At 32.4% G+C, this 20145-nt stretch overlaps 1 long non-coding RNA gene across 1 annotated transcript; it reads right to left on the bottom strand.

The window, feature by feature from the left end:
* Positions 1 to 12968: 12968 nt before the first annotated feature.
* Positions 12969 to 17925, bottom strand: LOC143921863 (uncharacterized). Its single transcript, XR_013261515.1, has 4 exons — positions 17830 to 17925; positions 14003 to 16115; positions 13317 to 13495; positions 12969 to 13267 (listed from the first exon to the last, which is right to left on the bottom strand). It is a non-coding gene; the product is annotated as an uncharacterized LOC143921863 (long non-coding RNA).
* Positions 17926 to 20145: the final 2220 nt, after the last annotated feature.

Raw genomic sequence — 20145 nt, 5'->3', positions numbered from 1 at the left:
TGTTGTCACACTTTTGTTCCTAAAAGCACGGCCCACGTAAAGTTGGTAAGCCTAGAGAATGTCAAATAAGTATAAATAAAAGAAAGTATTTTGTCTGCATTTTAGCTGCATCAGAATCCGCCCTCAATTCCGCAGTGCACCAACGGCAAACTGCATATGCTAGAAAATATTCTCCTTTGACATTTTAATTATGTACCTATGTACATACATATATGATCACATTAAGTTACAGTAAAAAGCCGTATAAAGAGAGGTATACACAGTGTGGGTGTATTTACATTAACTTGCTAATATTCAAATACAAGAGAAATTATTTAGGAGTAACGTTCGATAAAATAATGAGATGGGCACCTCACATTGAGGCAGCGAAATGCAAAGAGATGCGGGGTATATCCTCAATATATCCAATATTTAATCGCCATAGTTCTTTATCAACGCTAAATAAAATAAAATTATATCGCGCGCTAATATTACCATTATTAACCTATGTTTCACCTGTATGGAATAACGCCTCGAATACTAACCTTTCCAAGCTCCAAGTAATACAAAATAAATCCCTGAAAATAATTTATAATTCACCCATATATACTAACCTGAAAAAACTGCATGCCATATATAATATTCCGTTTGTTACAGACATTATTAACAAACTAACCAGTAGATTCTATGACAGAATCACTAATAACCATACTAACACACTTGTGAAGAGTCTCGGTGATTACAACAAAATGTCTATACCCTTCAGGTATAAACACTGATTACCTAAACACAATCTGCTTTAGATCATCGACTTTAGAGAGTCTTTAATTAATATTATGTATTAGATGTATTATGAACATTTATAAGGATTGTAAATAGGTTTTTGAGCTATTTTTCCTATTATGGTTTAGATTAACATTAGAATAATATAATACTGTGATTACTAACCAAATTAAATTAAATTGTAAAATAGAAAATGATCAGTAGATCAGTAGCTATTAAAATAGATATAAGATGTATTGTGAACATAATTTCGTAATAATAAAAAGCATTTAAAAATACAAGAGAACCAAAAACCTAAAACATATTTTTTTTACCAAACTGGAACGAAAAAAATAACAGTTCGGGTCTCTGATAAAATCTGTTTTAATATTTTAAAGATATAAGAAAACATTTAAAAATATATATTTATTTAAATATATAATTTTTATAAAATAATAAATGATTATTTTTATATTATAGAGACATCTATATTTTTCTTTAAAACTTATTTTATCAAATTCTTGAAATCTTTGTTATATTATGCTTAACTTTTTAAACATAGATGTCACTAATAATAATAGTATAAAAAAAACTTACCCAACTTATCGATCACTCCATTCAATGAGTAAACCCTATCTTTTTATATAGCCTCCTCGTTCTTTCATCTTCCATTCGATCGAATCGGTGTCTTTCCAGAAAGGCATCGAAGATATGATGTCTCGTAATCTCGAATATACTATAAAATAAAAGAACATTTTAAATATACAAATGAAACGAAAAAAATATCACAAGATTTGATGGAATTTTCTAGAAAATTCTCTCACCGTCAAGTCTTCTCTCGTGGTCTCGATCCGTTGCGGTAAAATTTTTGTGTTTGGTCGCTATCCACGCTCCACATGCCCATCCCCAAGGATTTTTGCAAGGATTAACGCTGGCATTCATGTTTTCTACGATCTTGAATTTATAAAACGAATGAAATTCGACTTATTTACAATGTTCAAATGTTTTTTTTTTATTTAAAATGTAAAAATCTCTTTATTTTTCTTAAATATGTAATTGTTAACAAGATATTTTCTTCAATTTTAACCTAATTAATGTCTACATGTGCATACATATGTACATATAATATGCAGGAAAATTATCACCATTTTTTTTTAAATTAGATTTTTTTTAATCAGTTTTTTATCTTGAAACGAACCGAATGGTTTTTATCCAAACATTATTGCATACTGAAAAGTGATTTTGTACAACACTGTATTTTTAATTGGCGTTATCTTTATTGAGCATGACGACATATTTATTCAAAGCCCATGGATATGTTTTCACAAGTTCGGAATTCCTAAAGTAATTATTGACACGTTTTTCGAATAACGCTCCCCTGTCCATAGCGGAGCTTATCGTATAAAACAGCATTTAAAAAAGTCGGGGGGCATTAATTTTAAGTCGAAAAGGAGGAAATATCTTCCATATGGTAAACCTAATTTTAATAGTATACAAATATTCGTGACGTAAAACAGTAATAGAAAGACTTTCATCCAGAAGTTAATTGTGAAAGAATGACAACAACGAGTGGTGATGTAAAGTAAAATAAATATTTTCAATTTGCATATGTTTATTTCAGATGTTTCAAATCAATATTTTTATAGTTCAATAGCATTCTTTGCAGCGGGCGATAAGTGTAACAACGTCAATATGTTTTTCACATATTTATGACTTTTAGTTTGGACCAGGGCTGCCTACATAAATATAATATATGCTGCAGATTCAATAAATGATGGCATGGAATGGAAATAGTGTCCAGACAGACGCACACGAAAGATTTTCAAAAACGAAATCGAAAGATTTGCCTCCCATTTGCTGAAATCTATCAACAACAAATGTCTTAGCTGGAAACTAGGTCAATGCAGAGTAGTTTAGCCTTGAACTTCAACTTCAGTTTCTTAAAATCATGAATAGTCGATTTGGAGATACATATCTATTTTTGAGTAACACGTGTAATAATATTTAAATACAGACATATTTATATATGTATATATTATATTAATACCTGGTTTTACAGTCTAGATCAGGCCTGGGCAAACTGCGGCCCGCGTGATTATTTCCAAATTACTTATTTTTCCTTCAATTTTTTTAAAATAGTGTTTATTTTTTTTTAATATATCCGTGATGTGATTATAATACAATCCCATGTATTATAATGTATCCGTGAGTATAATTTATTATAATGCAATCACATTTATCGACTTGTGACTTGTCACGGGGTTGGGTTGTGTGCGGATAGTCTTATCTGCAATTCGTGCGATTCGAATTAGCGCGGTATGTCCTACGAAGTGGGCTTTTTTTTACCTAAATTCATGGTAATTCCATTGTGAACCATCCATTCGCCAGATGTTAAATCATAAAAATAGTCCCTAAGCCTTTTTTGACCATTTTGGGAGTAGTCATTTTGTGGCCAGTCATTTTGTGAGTGACTGGCCAATACGGGTAGTGACTTCGTGCTACTTTGCAAAGAAATAACTTCCTTTACCACTCCAAGGTATTTCCAATTTTTTATTAATTATATTGTATATATCCTAGACTCTAGGTATAATTACATATAATAGATATAATTCTCTAGGACCTACAAAATTATAGATAATCTTATTGTTTCCGGAGAAATTGTTAGATAATTATTTAGAAAACCATAATATTTCTGACAATTTTTGTGCCTCTATTAAATATTACTCCAATATAATCAATTAAATAATCTTCAATATCAAATAATCTTTCTAATGATCAATTAGAATCAACTTAACACAACACCACAAAATACTGTAGTCATTTTTACTCTGTAATAATTTTAGTACTTTCTATTAACTATTAGAATGAATAAAAAACGAAGAATTGAAGACGAACGTCGCATGTTTAATAAAGAATGGAATACAAAATATTTTTTCGTTCAACTGAAAAATAAGGCTATTTGTCTTATCTGCCAGTAAAGCGTTTCTGTTTTAAAAGAATACAACATAAAAAGACATTTTACTACTAAACATTGTGAATTTGTTGCATATCTAGCCGAAGATTCGATCCTGATTATAATTTAATTGCACTTCATTGTATTATACATCAGCAATTCTTGTGCAAAAACGTATTAAAAGTTGATCACGTAACATCACGTGTTATTAAGCTTGTCAATTTAATCCGATCAAGTGGACTAAAACACAGACAATTTATCAGCTTTCTTGAAGATCTTGATGCAGAGTACACAGATATTCCTTTTCACAGCCATATTCGATGGTTAAGTTTAGGGAAAGTACTTCAAAGAGTGTGTTATTTATATTGTAGTTATTTAACGCACACACACTCTCTCACACACATACATATATATATATATATATATATATATATATATATATATATATATATATATATATATATATATATATATATATATATATATATACTAAGCATAAAAGGAATTTAGAAAGGAATTTAGGAATTTAGATAGGGATAATAATAAGCAAGAATACAATCTAGTAAATAAGGAAATTAAAAAGAGAATAGTCAGGGATGTCAGGGATTTTAACAGCAAGCTAATAGAAAATACCATTAAGAATAACCGTAGCTTGAAAAAGTGCAAACAGGATCTTTTCTTAGGCAAAAACCAAATGATCGCAATCAGATCAGAGAGCGGAGTAATAATTAGGAATAGAGAATAAATCATAGACAGAGTTTACACGTTCTATGCAAAACTATACGAGAACAACAACGGTCAATCCCCCGCTCTGGAATCGACAAACGGCCAAAGGGTTCCTGCAGTATTGCCTAGCGAAGTAGAGGCCGCGCTAAAAACTGCAAAGAACGGTAAAACTCCAGGGGAAGATAATATTCCCATTGACTTACTAAAATGTGGCGTCTCCCCCCTAAATAATATCTTAGCTAGGCTTTTCAGCAAATGCATCCAAAACCAAGCTATACCAGAAGGATGGAATAACGCAACTATCATCTTAATACACAAAAAAGGTGATAAAAGCGATATCAAGAACTACCGACCCATTAGTTTACTTTCAGCGGTCTACAAGCTTTTCACGAAGGTTATTACAGAAAGGCTTAAGAATATCCTCGACGAGAACCAACCTATAGAACAGGCAGGATTTAATGCCACAGCTTCGGTTAAAACTTTTTCAGGTACAGATAGATTTAGCATAGGAAAAGGAGTAAGACAAGGAGATACAATCTCGCCCAAGTTATTCAATGCGGTGCTTGAGGGAGTTTTCAGGAACTTGGAGTGGGACACAGCCGGAGTAAGCATCAACGGTCGTTTCATGAGTCACCTTCGGTTCGCAGACGATATAGTTTTAATAGCTCGTGATGCAGCTGAACTACTTAACAGACTAACACAGCTGGACAGGGAAAGTAGAAAAGTAGGATTAAAAATTAACGTAGATAAGACCAAACTAATGTTCAATAGTTATTGCATGCCTGATAGCATCCCATTAGATGATAAACCAGTAGAAGTAGTAAATAATTATTTATATTTAGGTCAAATAATTGACATGTCTGGTAGTAAAGATGAAGAGATAAAGAGACGTATGAAATTAGGATGGAGTGCATTTGGACGGATGAATGCTGTTTTTAAATCAAAAATGCCACTCTGCCTGAAGTAAAAGATCTTTGATCAATGCGTTTTGCCAGTGATGACGTATGGATGTGAAACTTAGACACTGAACACCAAGATGCTACATAAAATCCAATGCACTCAAAGAAGTATGGAGCGCTGTATGCTTGGCATAACGAGGAAAGACAGAAAGCGGAACACGTGGGTGAGAAGTATGACAAGAGTAGTGGACATAGTGGATAGAGTGAAGAGATTGAAATGGCAATGGGCGGGTCACGTAGCTAGGAGGATGGACGAAAGGTGGACAAAAGAAGTGCTTGAATGGTACCCGAGAAAATGCAAAAAGGTAAAAGGAAGACCGCAAGGAAGATGGGTGAACGAAATTAGGAAAATGTGCGGGGTGAGATGGATGAGTGTTGCGCATAACAGAGACGGGTGGAAGCGTGTTGGAGAGGCCTTCATCCAGCAGTGTATGGCGAGTGGCTGTAAATGATGATGATGATATATAAATATATATATATATATATATATATATATATATATATATAATATATATATATATATATATATATATATATATATATATATATATATATGTATATATATGTGTATATGCGGCCCGCCGACTCATATAAAATATCGAATTTGGCCCTTCAGCAAAAAAGCTTGCCCAGGCCTGGTCTAGATGTGTTCCTGTAGTCAACACTCACTAATGGTGCCTACGCATCAAGCCAACGAACGGCCCACAGGCCAACTTTTAAAACCAGTAGCGTACAAAATATCGAAATAAAAATTAAATTTAAAAATTGAAATTAAATATCAAAATTAAAACAATTATTATTATATTAAAATTAAATTCAAGTATCAAAATAAAATTATAATCATTATATTAAAATTAAAATTAAATATTGAAAGTTAAAACAGAACATGCACAATTTAAATAAATTTTCGAGATTGACCTAAAATTAGATCATCAACAATCACATACAGCTTATCCTCGACTTTTGTTTGTCGAAGATGTTTTGACTTACGAAGATACGCACTAAGATCGAAAAAAAATCAAAGAATTATTATTTTTACTTCCCCGTAATGCGCAGTTACTGAGAATATATCATGTATTAGTATGGGTGATCCAACGATTTTTGCTAACCCGGGGTGTTGTCGGTCACATCAAACGGATTTTTTTACTCTTCAATTGTTTCTCTCGTCGAAATAAATCAAGTAATTAAATCATTTCAGAGGTAAAATTTATCGGATAATGTGTGATTATTAATTTTATTTCGACGAAAGAAAAAAAACCCTTCGACAAATCACCGACATCCGACACCGCGTTGTTTTATGAATTGTTTTTTTTTTATCGATCATCCAAGTGGAAATACAGTAACATCTCGTGACGACTTTAACAATATTTTTTTTCGCTCGTAAGCAGAGAAATTATAATATTTCTCTGGTTTTAAATGCGAATCGTCGTAATTCAAAACATTGTTGTAATTCAAAACATCGACGATGATCTAATTTTAGCTCAATCTCGATCTTTAGCTTGATTTTGATATTTAATTTCAATTTTAAAATTTAATTTTTATTTCGATATTTTGTACGCTACTGCTGGTTAAAAAGTTGGCCCGAAATCGTCGTTGGTTTAGTCCGTAAGCACCATTTTACAAACCCTGCTTGTTCGTTCGGTATTGGTAACCCTGTGTAAACGGAGTATGGCCGAAAGATTGGATCAATTCAATATTCATTCCCTTGCACAAGAAAGGATCAACAAAAAAATGCGAGAATTACAGGACCTTATCCTTAATATCCCACTCTAGTAAAGTATTGCTGTATATAATTAAAGATCGTTTGAGCAGTTACCTTGGATGGCAAATACCGGGGTCTACCTCCCGGGCCCGAAAGTGAAACACCCGAAAACGCAAAGATCGAAAATCGAAAGATCTTAAGTCGAAAGATCAAAAAAAAAAGGATGCATGACAAACGGTACTATGTACTAATATAATATACTAGTGTAGGGCCCGTTGATTTCAACGGGTGGTTTCGAAAAGAAATTGAAACTCGAATAAAAATGAAGTAAAAGATATGGAATCGACTGGTTTCGGAAAGACAAAGGCACAAAAAAATGAAAATTATGAAAAATATGAAAATAATGAAAAATATTAAAAATATGAAAAAAATGAAAACAAAATGAAAAAGCTGAAAATAATGAAAAAAAATGAAAAAACTGAAAATAATGAAAAATATGAAAAAAATGAAAAAAAAAAGTTTGTTCCCCATACTGGTCGAAAGTCGATTGTCGACGAAAGCCGAAGATACGCGAATGATTGGTTCCCCATACTTGTAAAGGGTAATCGAATATAATGTACGTAATTTAGAGTATTTTTTGTATGGAGACCGTAGTCTAATGGTTAGCGTGAATGTTTTGAGCCCAAGGACCCCAGCCCGACCCCGCGATCTGGAATTAATTTTATTTTTCAAATATCGCTAAAATATAAATTAATTTCAATAATTTCAATTAAAAATATATATTTAATTGTTTTATATGAAAAGAAAAAAAATGGTTCAAAACCTCCCTAAATAAAATTATTATAATAACGTATTTTTATATGGCGAGAAGGAATATTTCAATTAATGTTTAAAAAAAAAGGCGAAATGCAAAATTGGATTTGGCGTGATGCACGTGACCATTAGCTCAAGCTATTTGGGGTGATCGGTTCGAGTCGCGACAAAGTCGTCTCGTTGAAAAATTAATTTATCGATTTTTATCGATTCGTTCATTATGTTCGGCGAGCGTTAGGACACATACACACACACACACACACACACACACACACAGAGATTACCGTCTTTATATATATGATAAATATGAGTGGCATGCGGTGAAATTATCTCGCTTTTTGTCATACAGCCTTGTTTAATGTGCGCGCGCAGAAAACGGGAGGAAAAGCCTGTTCCTCTTGTTCCTGTTGTATCCTGCTCGCGCAAATTAAGTGAGTATGTACCGTTTACCATCCACCTTTTTTTTTTTCTTCCTCTTAAGATCTTTCGATTTTCGATCTTTGCCTTCCGATAATTGCGTTTTCGGGCGTTTCACTTTCGGGCCCGTGAGGGAGACCGGTTTACACAGATCTTGTTGCACATATTATGTACATAGCGCCTTTATCGCAGTTTCACCAAGCTCTTTCAGAAGTTCAGCTTGTATACCATCGCTGCCAGGAGACTTTTTACATTTCAGTTTCTTTATGGCATTTACAACTTCAGATGTAAAGATGTCAAGCTCCCTGACATCATCAATTGGGGAAACAATTGAGATCGATGAACTACCACTGTACATACAATTCCGAACAGTATTCTTTCCATCGGTTGGGTATCACATCAATATCTGTAAGCGTGTTTCTAAATTGATCATCCGAGTGTGACAATTTTTGAGTGACGATTTTTACTTTGTGAAAAAAATCCCTTGCCTGATTCTTTAATGCGTGTTTTTCTATCTCCTCAAATACATATGTCATTTATATATTTAGCTTTATCCCGCCTACAACTAACTCCTTTGAATATCTTTATGTAATATTGCATACCTTTCAAGATATTCTGTCGATGTTATGCCAGTTTGTTTAAGTCTTTTACGTTATTTTATCTTAGCCCAAGTTGAATCAGACATAAAAGACTTACGATGTTCATTTTGCGGTGTTTGGTGTTTTCTGGCATACCGAATTATGAGATCTTTAATGTATTAACAGAGGCTCAATGTATAGAAGGATATCAGCAATTTTTTAGACAAGTAATAGAGAATATAAAAAGTGAATCCACGCCGGATATATTGCTATTATTGATGGTAACAAAAATTAAATATGAAGAGTTTGGTTGTGCAGCTCTAAAATCTATTGGGTGTCCCGTCAATAGTGTGAATTCTAAAAGGTATTTTAGTAAATACAATATAATTTGTTACCGATCGTCGCACGAATCTCAAAAAAGAATTTGTAGAAATATGCTCCATGTTGAGTTTTAATAAACTTTAATTGTTATTATATTTTTATATTCATATTTTTTGTCTTTGTATTTTTATATTCATGTTTTTTTCGTTGTAATTTTAATTTCAAAACATTTTTGAATTTTTCTATTATTTTTGAATTGTTGTGTTGTCTTTAAATTGTATATACATACATACATACATATTATTTTATTTTATTTTATTTTACATATACACCAGGAAGGCCTTACAGGTAACTCCCAATGCGCCTTCCTGGCCAATTACAAATACAAATACAGCATTTTTATTATAAGTCGTTGAATTGCGAGACACTGAAAAAACTCGCAAATTAACGAGACATCTATGAATTGTACATAAATTTTTATTGTACATCAATCAAAAATTTTTCAAATAGTGGTGACATAGTAGGTAGGAAGGATTTTTAGCCAATTTTTTTTTCCGGGAACCGTTTCAACAATGAAATCAGAGAAAATTGGCAAACTCTGATAGGAAACGATCAACCTGGAGCACAAATCCAGGTCTGACCAACAGCATACTCTGAAAAATTCATTTTCATTCAGGGATAGAACCCGGCACCTTCTTGACGGTAAGCAGAAGCTTAACGTCCGTGCTATGCTGCTGGCTATGTACATATATAATTATATATATATATATATATATATATATATATATATATATATATATATATATATATATATATATATATATATATATATATATATAGTATATAAATTATATATGTACATAATATATTTATATATGTACATATGTACATATATAAATTTTATTAAAATTCATTGAAATTTTTTAGTATTTAAAATTAAACTCATCATATTTAATTTTACTCTCCTTTAAGTTTCACATGGCTTTCGTGTCAGTGATCATTTTTATCTCTTATCATATTTTTATGTCATATTGCTCATTTTGGTCATCAATACCCGTTAATGTATCGTCTGCCATTACGTTGGAGATAAAATATCGTATACAACGCGTTTTAAAAACGGGGAAAGTAAATCTTCTTGACGTTTAACAAGCGTTGTTTAACAAGGCGTAAACTGTTCTCCATGACACGGCATTATCAGATTTTAATTGTTTAAAATGTTTATATATATAAAATATGTATATAAATATTTATAGTTTTAACTCTCATATGTATATATAAATTTCAAATTTGGCGTGAAGGGTAATACACGATATATATTGATTTTTGGCCAAATATGTCAGATTTGACATTTCACGGCTAAAAGTATATCTCTTCACTGGGTTTTATCTGCGAGATAAGTATTCAATAATAAGTTATGTTGTATCTAATTGTTAATATGATTTACAATAAGCTTACATACATTTAGTTTTTTACAATAAGCTTATATACATACATACATCACATACAATTATTTTTAGTTATCAGCTGATTTAATTTATCTGATGATTGAAAAGTTCATTTCTGTAAATACATAAACTATGGAAAATCATACATTGATAAACTATTCTTAAAGCAATCTTAGTATTAATAATGGGCCGCTTTAAGATCATCACATACATACCAAGGCGGCCCATACCTCTTAGTAATATATTTAATTACATTAGTTTCAGCCGGGATCATAATTTTGATTGAAACCCCAATCATTGAAATCTTTTTGATTGAAACCCCAATCATTGAAATCTTTTTGATTGAAACCCCAATCATTGAAATCATTTTGATTGAAATTTTAATCCCACACATTTGTACATTTGTTGTTGAAATATTGTTTAAATTGCCTTTTTATCTTAATAAATTAATTGTATATAATTTATTATATATTTATTTAATTATTTATTATATTTTAGTACATTATTTGTTTATATACATTTATTTTACTTGAGTTTTTTTTAATGTAGCTTTTTTACTAAAGTTTTTTATATACATTTATTTTTTTACTTGAGTTTTTAATTAATAAGGAACTTATTTCTTCAAAGCTTATTTCTCTATTATTTTATTATGAGTATCTATGTAGCTATATATTTGTATACTTGTAGTAGCGAGAATATCTGAAATTCGAATACATACATATAATAAATCTTTCGATCTCAAAAACAATCGTACGACTTCAATCGAATAATTTTGAGATAACATCTGTAACATTAATTTGTATCAAGTTTAATACTTACCTACATATCTATACATATGTAAAGTCTAATATATGTATAGATATGCACTTATAAATTATAACTATTTAAGTACATATGTATGTTAGTGGAATCCGAAGCTGAAGAATGATGCATGGAGCTTAATAATGATAATTGATATCATCCACGAAATGTACATAAGTGAGAGTGATCGGCTTCGCCTGGGTTAGTATTTTTTTTACTTTCAACACCTATGAATAATTAAAAATTTCTTGCGATATACTTACTGTGTTCGTGTAGTTCTTAATATGCTCAACATTCGCCCAAATGGACTTTTTTCTTTCATTTAATATATGTATATTATATACTGCAGGGAATGAAACTCCAACCAGCATATCGATATATGTATGTACATATGTACTATTTGAATGTGCAGTACGTCTAAATACATTACCTAGATGAAATTGGAAGTGTGTTTGTGTTTTTCTTATGTAGGCGCAGGAACAGGAACAGGAACAGGGACTCGTATAATAAGAAGAAATTTGTAAAAAGGCGATACAATTACATACATTTAATATTTCATCATTTGTATGAAGGTATATTCAGGCAACGCACAGTGTGGCCGTGTGTAGATCTGCCTGGACATTCACGACTTTAATATTTTCCGAAAAACTATTAAAATATCATCGTTATATATTGACGAGTATTGTACTTTGATGAACTATTAATAAAATTTTATTTATTCGTGTCAAAATCCGTCACACTTGATCAAACTTGTGACTCGTGTTATGCAACTATATAGATTTGTATTTGTAATAAATATACATATGTATGTACTAAAAAATAGATTTGGACTTTCAGGTTGGAGGTCACTTGGGATATAATTAAAAGCTTTATTGATAAATTTTTGATCAAGTAGTACTCAAAAAAGTAGCTTGTAATATATTTAATCAAAATTTTACCAAAAATATAATTGCTTTTTTGATTGGAATATCCACCCCTGAGTTTCTACAAGATTTTAATTAATTATTTATCTATAAGAATCTGTAGAATATTTGCTACCACAAATTACCTTAATTTTTTACGTTAAACTTTATTTTGATAATTATTACGACACCAATAAACAAATTTTGACCTCTTTTTAATCACCATTGAAACTTATATATTTTTATTTTTTCTATTTATTTTTATGATATATTTCTTCCCCCTGATTATTAATTAAATTGAAAATATAATATAAAAATATATATCAATCACATAGTTTTTCTAATCAAAATGCTATGCAAACTCAATTCTGTGCGGAAGTAATCTACCATTTCCGGTCATGAACCGGATTTGTATTAGAATCTCAAAATATCTGAACCTTTATATTAATGCATTGAAAATAAATTTTCAGCTAGTAAATCATGTGCTACAGTTTTTGAATATAGCGTTTTTAAAAGAAAGTGAGCGCGTGTCCAGATGGATCTGCAAACGGCCGGCCACACAGTGCGACACCAAACTTATAAGGTAAAATAAAATCCATTATATTTTTTTGTAATTAATTTATTACCCACATATCCAAAATCTCACAGTGAAAATGCATACGCATTTGTAATGTAATATAATATATTTGTTAATGTAATATAAAATGCAATATTATTATACATACATATCATGCAATACATGTTGGAAAATGAGAATTCTGCAATCGAGAAATGCATTTATTGATCACATTTGATGTAACCGAAACTGCAACTTTTGCAACTACGGCGATATATCTACTTTTCAACTTAAGAGAAGACAGGGAGACGTGTGCACATAAACTCGTTACACTTTGCCCATTTATCCCAACACTTAATATTGAATCGTATCAAAAAATAAAAAGAAAGTGAAGTTTAAGACCTTTAAGGATTGGCTGATTGCCCTTGTAGTAAATGTCACAACAAAAGGGCTACAGAATCTACTTTTAGCAGAAGAGATTCATTGTTATGTCGATAATTGTCCGATTTGAACGTTCGACGATGACGTTTGTTTTCGTCAGATTATTTTTGTAGTTGCATACGTATAATTCAACTACAACGCTTCGATTACTTGATTGGACTTGTCTATCTATGTATCGATTTGGACTTTTCTATCATCAAAAAGTCGAAATTTAATTACATAAATGGTGTACAAATACTGTCTTAAGTGAGCTTGAAGCCCAGACAGCTTCTTCGTTATGGAGGCTATATAGAGCGAAGCTTCCATCGACTAGATTCAAATATGTATTGAATCTATTGTAAACGTAAATAATATTCATGTGATAACATTATGCATAGCCTCTTTGCATAGCCTCTTTGAAATGGAGGCACTCCTCGTCTTGGATATGTTTTTAGATAAACACACACTCCTAAGGGAATCTTCGCATAGAAAATTATCCACAACAAAACTGTGAAAAGCATTTCATGTGTAAAATCATTTACTCAAAAACCTATACTCGAGAAATATAAAAAATTGCATGCCGGGATAAAAGCACATAAATGTGAAATTTGTCTAAAATCATCTACTCGAATTATTTTTGTAGTTGCATAAGTATAATACATTAAAACGCTTCGTTTACTTGATTGGACTTGTCTATCTATGTATCGATTTGGACTTTTCTATCATCAAAAAGTCGTAATTGCTTTAAGAGTAATAATAAAATAAAATTAAATTTGAACACGAATCACGGACCGTTGGACACTAAGTGCTGTGTATATAAAAGAAATATAGAATTAATGAGAAATAGAATTTAGTATAATAATATATAGCAACCACCAAAAGGTATCGGTATAAATGTACAAAGTTTTTTTGCTCACAAGGATGAGGTTTGGAGTTTAACTGTCAGTCAAAAACCATTATTTATAGGTTTAAGTGAAACGCATGTAACTAGTGATTTTGAAGATTTTGAGCTGAATATAGATGGATATTGTGTTTTGAGGTGTGACTCTAATTCTAGACATACGGGTGGGGTACTATTGTATTTAAGGGATGATTTAAGTTACGGTAATGTAATAGTTAATAAGGTTGATGGTGAGTTTTGGACAATTGGTGTGGATGTGCTTGTGAATGGAGTTACTGTGTTTTTGCTAGTAATTTACCGCTCTCCGAAGGGTAGAAGTGGAAGATTTCTTAAATTTTTAGAAGAATTGAGTGAAAGAAGTATAGATGTGAGTAAAAATATAATTATGTTTGGGGACTGGAATTTTAATTGGTTACAGACAGAAGAATTTTATGTAAAAAAGTTGAGAAATTGGGTAAATGAATTGGGTTTTAAACAAAAAGTGACGGAAGCAACGAGAGTGAATAATTTATCGACGATGACGTTTGTTTTCGTCAGATTATTTTTGTAGTTGCATACGTATAATTCAACTACAACGCTTCGTTTACTTGATTGGACTTGTCTATCTATGTATCGATTTGGACTTTTCTATCATCAAAAAGTCGAAATTTAATTACATAAATGGTGTACAAATACTGTCTTAAGTGAGCTTGAAGCCCAGACAGCTTCTTCGTTATGGAGGCTATATAGAGCGAAGCTTCCATCGACTAGATTCAAATATGTATTGAATCTATTGGAAACGTAAATAATATTCATGTGATAACATTATGCATAGCCTTTTTGCATAGCCTCTTTGAAATGGAGGCACTCCTCGTCTTGGATATGTTTTTAGATAAACACACACTCCTAAGGGAATCTTCGCACAGAAAATTATCCACAACAAAACTATTTTTAATTACCGGGAGGGGTCGTCCCAGTCCCGGGCAACAGCCGCAGATCAAACCTGCTGTGAAAAAGCGACTTGCCGAACGTTACTCGTTAAACTCGTTACACTTTGCCCATTTATCCCAAAACTTAATATTGAATCGTATCAAAAAATAAAAAGAAAGTGAAGTTTAAGACCTTTAAGGATTGGCTGATTGCCCTTGTAGTAAATGTCACAACAAAAGGGCTACAGAATCTACTTTTAGCAGAAGAGATTCATTGTTATGTTGATAATTGTCCGATTTGAACGTTCGACGATAACGTTTGTTTTCGTCAGATTATTTTTGTAGTTGCATACGTATAATTCAACTACAACGCTTCGTTTACTTGATTGGACTTGTCTATCTATGTATCGATTTGGACTTTTCTATCATCAAAAAGTCGAAATTTAATTACATAAATGGTGTACAAATACTGTCCCAAGTGAGCTTGAAGCCCAGACAGCTTCTTCGTTATGGAGGCAATATAGAGCGAAGCTTCCATCGACTAGATTCAAATATGTATTGAATCAATCGGAAACGTAAATAATACTAAAGTGATAACGATGAACACAGTGAATTGGGTTACTTGCTACTAAAGAGTTTGCACCCAGCTGCACTAATATTCCACTTTAGTGAAACTTACAGATATACATATGTATGTACATATTTATTTATAATTTTTTGGCTCATTATATTTGAAGGCGATCATGTTATGTCTCTGAATGTCCGAAGATATCGTTTGAAAACCCAAAGGACAATGGAGTTGCGGGGGAGCAACGCGACCGAAATGACAACTTGTGTGAAATGAAACAAGTGTGCGGCCCCATCACTGTTGAGCTCCATATCTTCCACATCGCTGGCTGCAGGATGATGTTCTCAGCAAGATGTTCTCTCGCTGAAGGCTCGTCTGGTTCTGACCTGCGCCATGGGGTGGTCCTGGAAATTCACCCAGACACTTTATTGATCGAATCAAAGGTCGTACGTGAATTCTATTTATGACTGCACATCCCCACCACTAAAAAGGTGCGTGCAGATACAACGATCAATAGGATGACCTATACACATAGGATGCGTGCGAAATGGCGATAATAGGCAAATAGCAAAATGAAGATTTTTAGTTTGAGATAGGATCCGGAATATTTTTTTCCCATGGCCCGGGATTCCTCTCGGCGACCCTGCGTATTTCCATATTTGAAGAAATGTAGGAGAAACTTATTGAAATAATAATATCGTACGAAATAACAATGAACTGGGAACGCCCTTCCTTGTCTGGAAGTCGCGAAGGCTAATTCTTTTAATACACCTAACAAGGAATATTCGATATACCCTTCCTTTTGTGGTCCTAATGTAACAGATAAAACAAAGTCGAACAAATTACATTCCTTAAAAAAATACGAAATAAGACATCGTAGTTTTTAAAATGCATTGGTTGGCCATCGAAAGAACAATGTCCCAGTTGTGGGATTTGGGGTAAAAACATTACATATTCATGTCTCTCTTGTCGTCCGGGACGCGGAACGCAGCTTCCCCCCCCCCCCTCCCTCGTTGGCCCTGGTCGTGGTTGGCAACACATTTGTTGCCATGGGATCAGATGCGCATGTCAACAGAGAATCTTCGGCCCTACAGGCAAGTAATCGATTTATTGCGCGGTGCACTTGAAAGTCACCGTTAGTATAGGTCCTGTTCAGAACTATAAGCTTAAGTTTTCTGCCTGTTTTTCTGGTTCATTTTTACCGAGAAAATTTACCCAGACAGAATATAGATCGAAGCAAAAGTTAAACGGGCAATTCTATTTATGACAGCTCAACCCCACCCCTAAAAAGGTGCGCACAAACAACGATCAGTGCGTGTTGCGCACATACATATAAACGTCTTTTCGGTGATATTCTATCCTTGTATTAACAAAGATTTGAGAGTGTTCAATAACAGTGATTCCCATATTTGAAGAAATGTACGAGGATTTTGTCGAAATATTAAAATCGTGCGAAATGACAATGAACTGGGAACGCCCTTCGCCCTTCCTTGGCTGGAAGTCGCGTAGGCGCAAAAGAACACGTGCCGCGGTTATCTCAGTGTGTTTTCGCCCTAATGATTTAAATACACCCAAAAAGGAATGGTCGATATACCCGTCCATTTGTGGTCTAAGTGTAATAGATGGCACAAAGAACAAAAATAATAGCAATTTCAGATTATCGGGGTCTAATTTATCGCCTTCTACAAATAATCATAGAAGGGAAAATAGAAGGCAAACGGTGGATTGGGAGAAAGAAGCTCTCTTGGCTCCGGAACATCAGGTCATGGATGGGACTCGGTCTCGAAAAGTTATTTCGGCTTGCCCATGATAGGGAAGAATTCGCACGGGCCATAAACGATGTCTGCCCATGGTAGTCTCCTACGTCCGAATACGGATTCGGCATTAGAAGAAAAAAATGTATTCCCTTATTAGTAATAAACGCAAAATGCCCAAATTAAAACAATACAATAAAAATTCAAACTAGGAATGCACCAAATAACGCATCCAATAACCGCTATTGCGAATTCCTAATGTGATACAATCAAAAAGGAACGCAGAAATGAAGGAAACAAAAGGCATAACCAAAATGGCGACAGGAAAATATATTTTTGATTTCGCATTTGCAATCGTAAATACCTGGATGTTGGCGGCCCCATCAATGCTGAGCTCCATTATCTTACATAAAGCTGGCAGGAAATCTCAGCAAGATGTTCTCTCACTGAAGGCTCGTCTGGATCTGACCTGCGCCATGGGGTGGTCCTGGAAATTCACCCAGACACTGTATCGATTGAAGCAAAGGTCATACGGACATTTCTACCCCACCCCTAAAAAAGTTGCGCAGACACAACAATCTGTACGCGCAGATTTTTCATGACCTCTACAAAAAGGACGCGGGCAAAATGTCAATAGATATAGAGATTTTTGCCTTGAAAAAATGGATGATTGTGATTGATTTAATAGGCAGCGCCATTTGAAGGATTAGCTTCGAATCTGTTGCCATAAGATAGAATGCGCATGTCGAACGGTACAGTTAAATTGTTCATGTTCAAGGACGCAGTCAATGGTACAAAGGACGCAAACAAAATTGCGATAATAGGTACACAATCAAACAATTAATTTCATCACCTTCGATGACAAAATAAAGAACTTAATATTATTTCATTTTTTTTCATTATTTTCAGTTTTTTCATTATTTTCATATTTTTCATTTTTTTCATAATTTTCATTTTTTTGTGCCTTTGTCTTTCCGAAACCAGTCGATTCCATATCTTTAACTTTATTTTTATTCGAGTTTCAATTTCTTTTCGAAACCACCCGTTGAAATCAACGGGCCCTACACTAGTATAATATAAACATAGTAAAAATACTATATATAAAAGAAAATTAGCGAGATAATAAATTTATAAAATCATGTTCAAATAGTGTTGACATATTGGGTAGGATTGTTTTTGCTAATTTGAGGGAAGAACCGCTTCAATAATGAAATCAGACAAATTGGCATAATCTAATAGGAAACGATCTACTTGGAGTTACAAATAAGTGTGTCCAGCAGCATTTAAGGTTATACTCGGAATAATTTGTTTTCAATCGCGGTCAGCTTACGGAATCAAACCACCGAGTCACGCTGTTGGCAATTTATTTTTATTTTTTATTTTTTATTTATATATATATACATATATATGTATATATATATATATATATATATATATATATATATATATATATATATATATATATATATATATATATATATATATTATACATATATAAATATTTTTGTCTTTATTTATAACTTGAATAGAGCTTGAAAACTTCACCATTATACTATCGATTTTTTTTATACATATGTATATTGGAATATATGTAGTATGTCTCCGTTTTATGCTGCGTACGGACCAAACCAACGACGATTTTGGTCCAACGATTTAACCATCAGGATAAAACCAGTAGCGTACAAAATATCTAAATAAAAATTAAATTTAAAAATTGAAATTAAATATCAAAATTAAAAATATTATTATTATATTAAAATTAAATTTAAATATCAAAATAAAATTATCATCATTATATTAAAATTAAATATCGAAAGTTAAAACAGAACATGCACAATTTAAATAAATTTTCGAGATTGACCTAAAATTAGATCATCAACAATCACATACAGATAATCCTCGACTTTTGTTTGTCGAAGATGTTTTGACTTACGTAGATACGCACGAAGATCGAAAAAAAAATCAAAGAATTATTATTTTTACTTCCCCGTAATGCGCAGCTACTGAGCATATATTATGTGTTAGTATGGGTGACCGAGCGATTTCTTCAACCCGAGACGTTGTCGGTTTAATCAAAGGAAATTTTTTTGTCTTCAATTGTTTCTCTCGTCGAAATAAATCAATTAATTAAATCATTTCAGAGGTAAATTTTATCGGATAATGTCTTCAATTGTTTCTCTCGTCGAAATAAATCAAATAATTAAATCCATCTCAGAGGTAAAATTTATCGGATAATGTGTGATTATTAATTTTATTTCGACGAAAGAAAAAAAAACCCTTTGACAAATCACCGATATTTTTTTTGTTAAATATTTCATCGACGGCGAAACACATTGGTGTATCGTGACGACTTATAAGAAACAATAACAAGGTTTTTTTCGCTCGTAATTATAATATTTCTCTGGTTGTAATGCATAATTAAAGCATTTTCTATCAAAATGTACGAGGTCTTAAATCTAAACTGGATGAATTAGGTTCTAACTCGGCTATTCAATGTGCTGACATCCTGGTACTAACGGAAACCTGGCTTGACGACTCTGTGCATGATTCTTTTTAATTTACATTAATGACATCTCAAAAATAATTAAGTATTCAGACTATCTTTTATTCGCCGATGACCTTAAGCTTTTTAAGACAGTTAAGTCTCATAGTGACGCAGCCCTTCTCCAATTGGACTTAG

Source organism: Arctopsyche grandis, unplaced genomic scaffold (genome assembly GCF_051622035.1).
Source record: "Arctopsyche grandis isolate Sample6627 unplaced genomic scaffold, ASM5162203v2 HiC_scaffold_15, whole genome shotgun sequence".
NCBI classification, from domain to species: Eukaryota; Metazoa; Arthropoda; class Insecta; order Trichoptera; family Hydropsychidae; genus Arctopsyche; species Arctopsyche grandis.
This window is presented reverse-complemented; position numbering and strand designations above follow the sequence as displayed.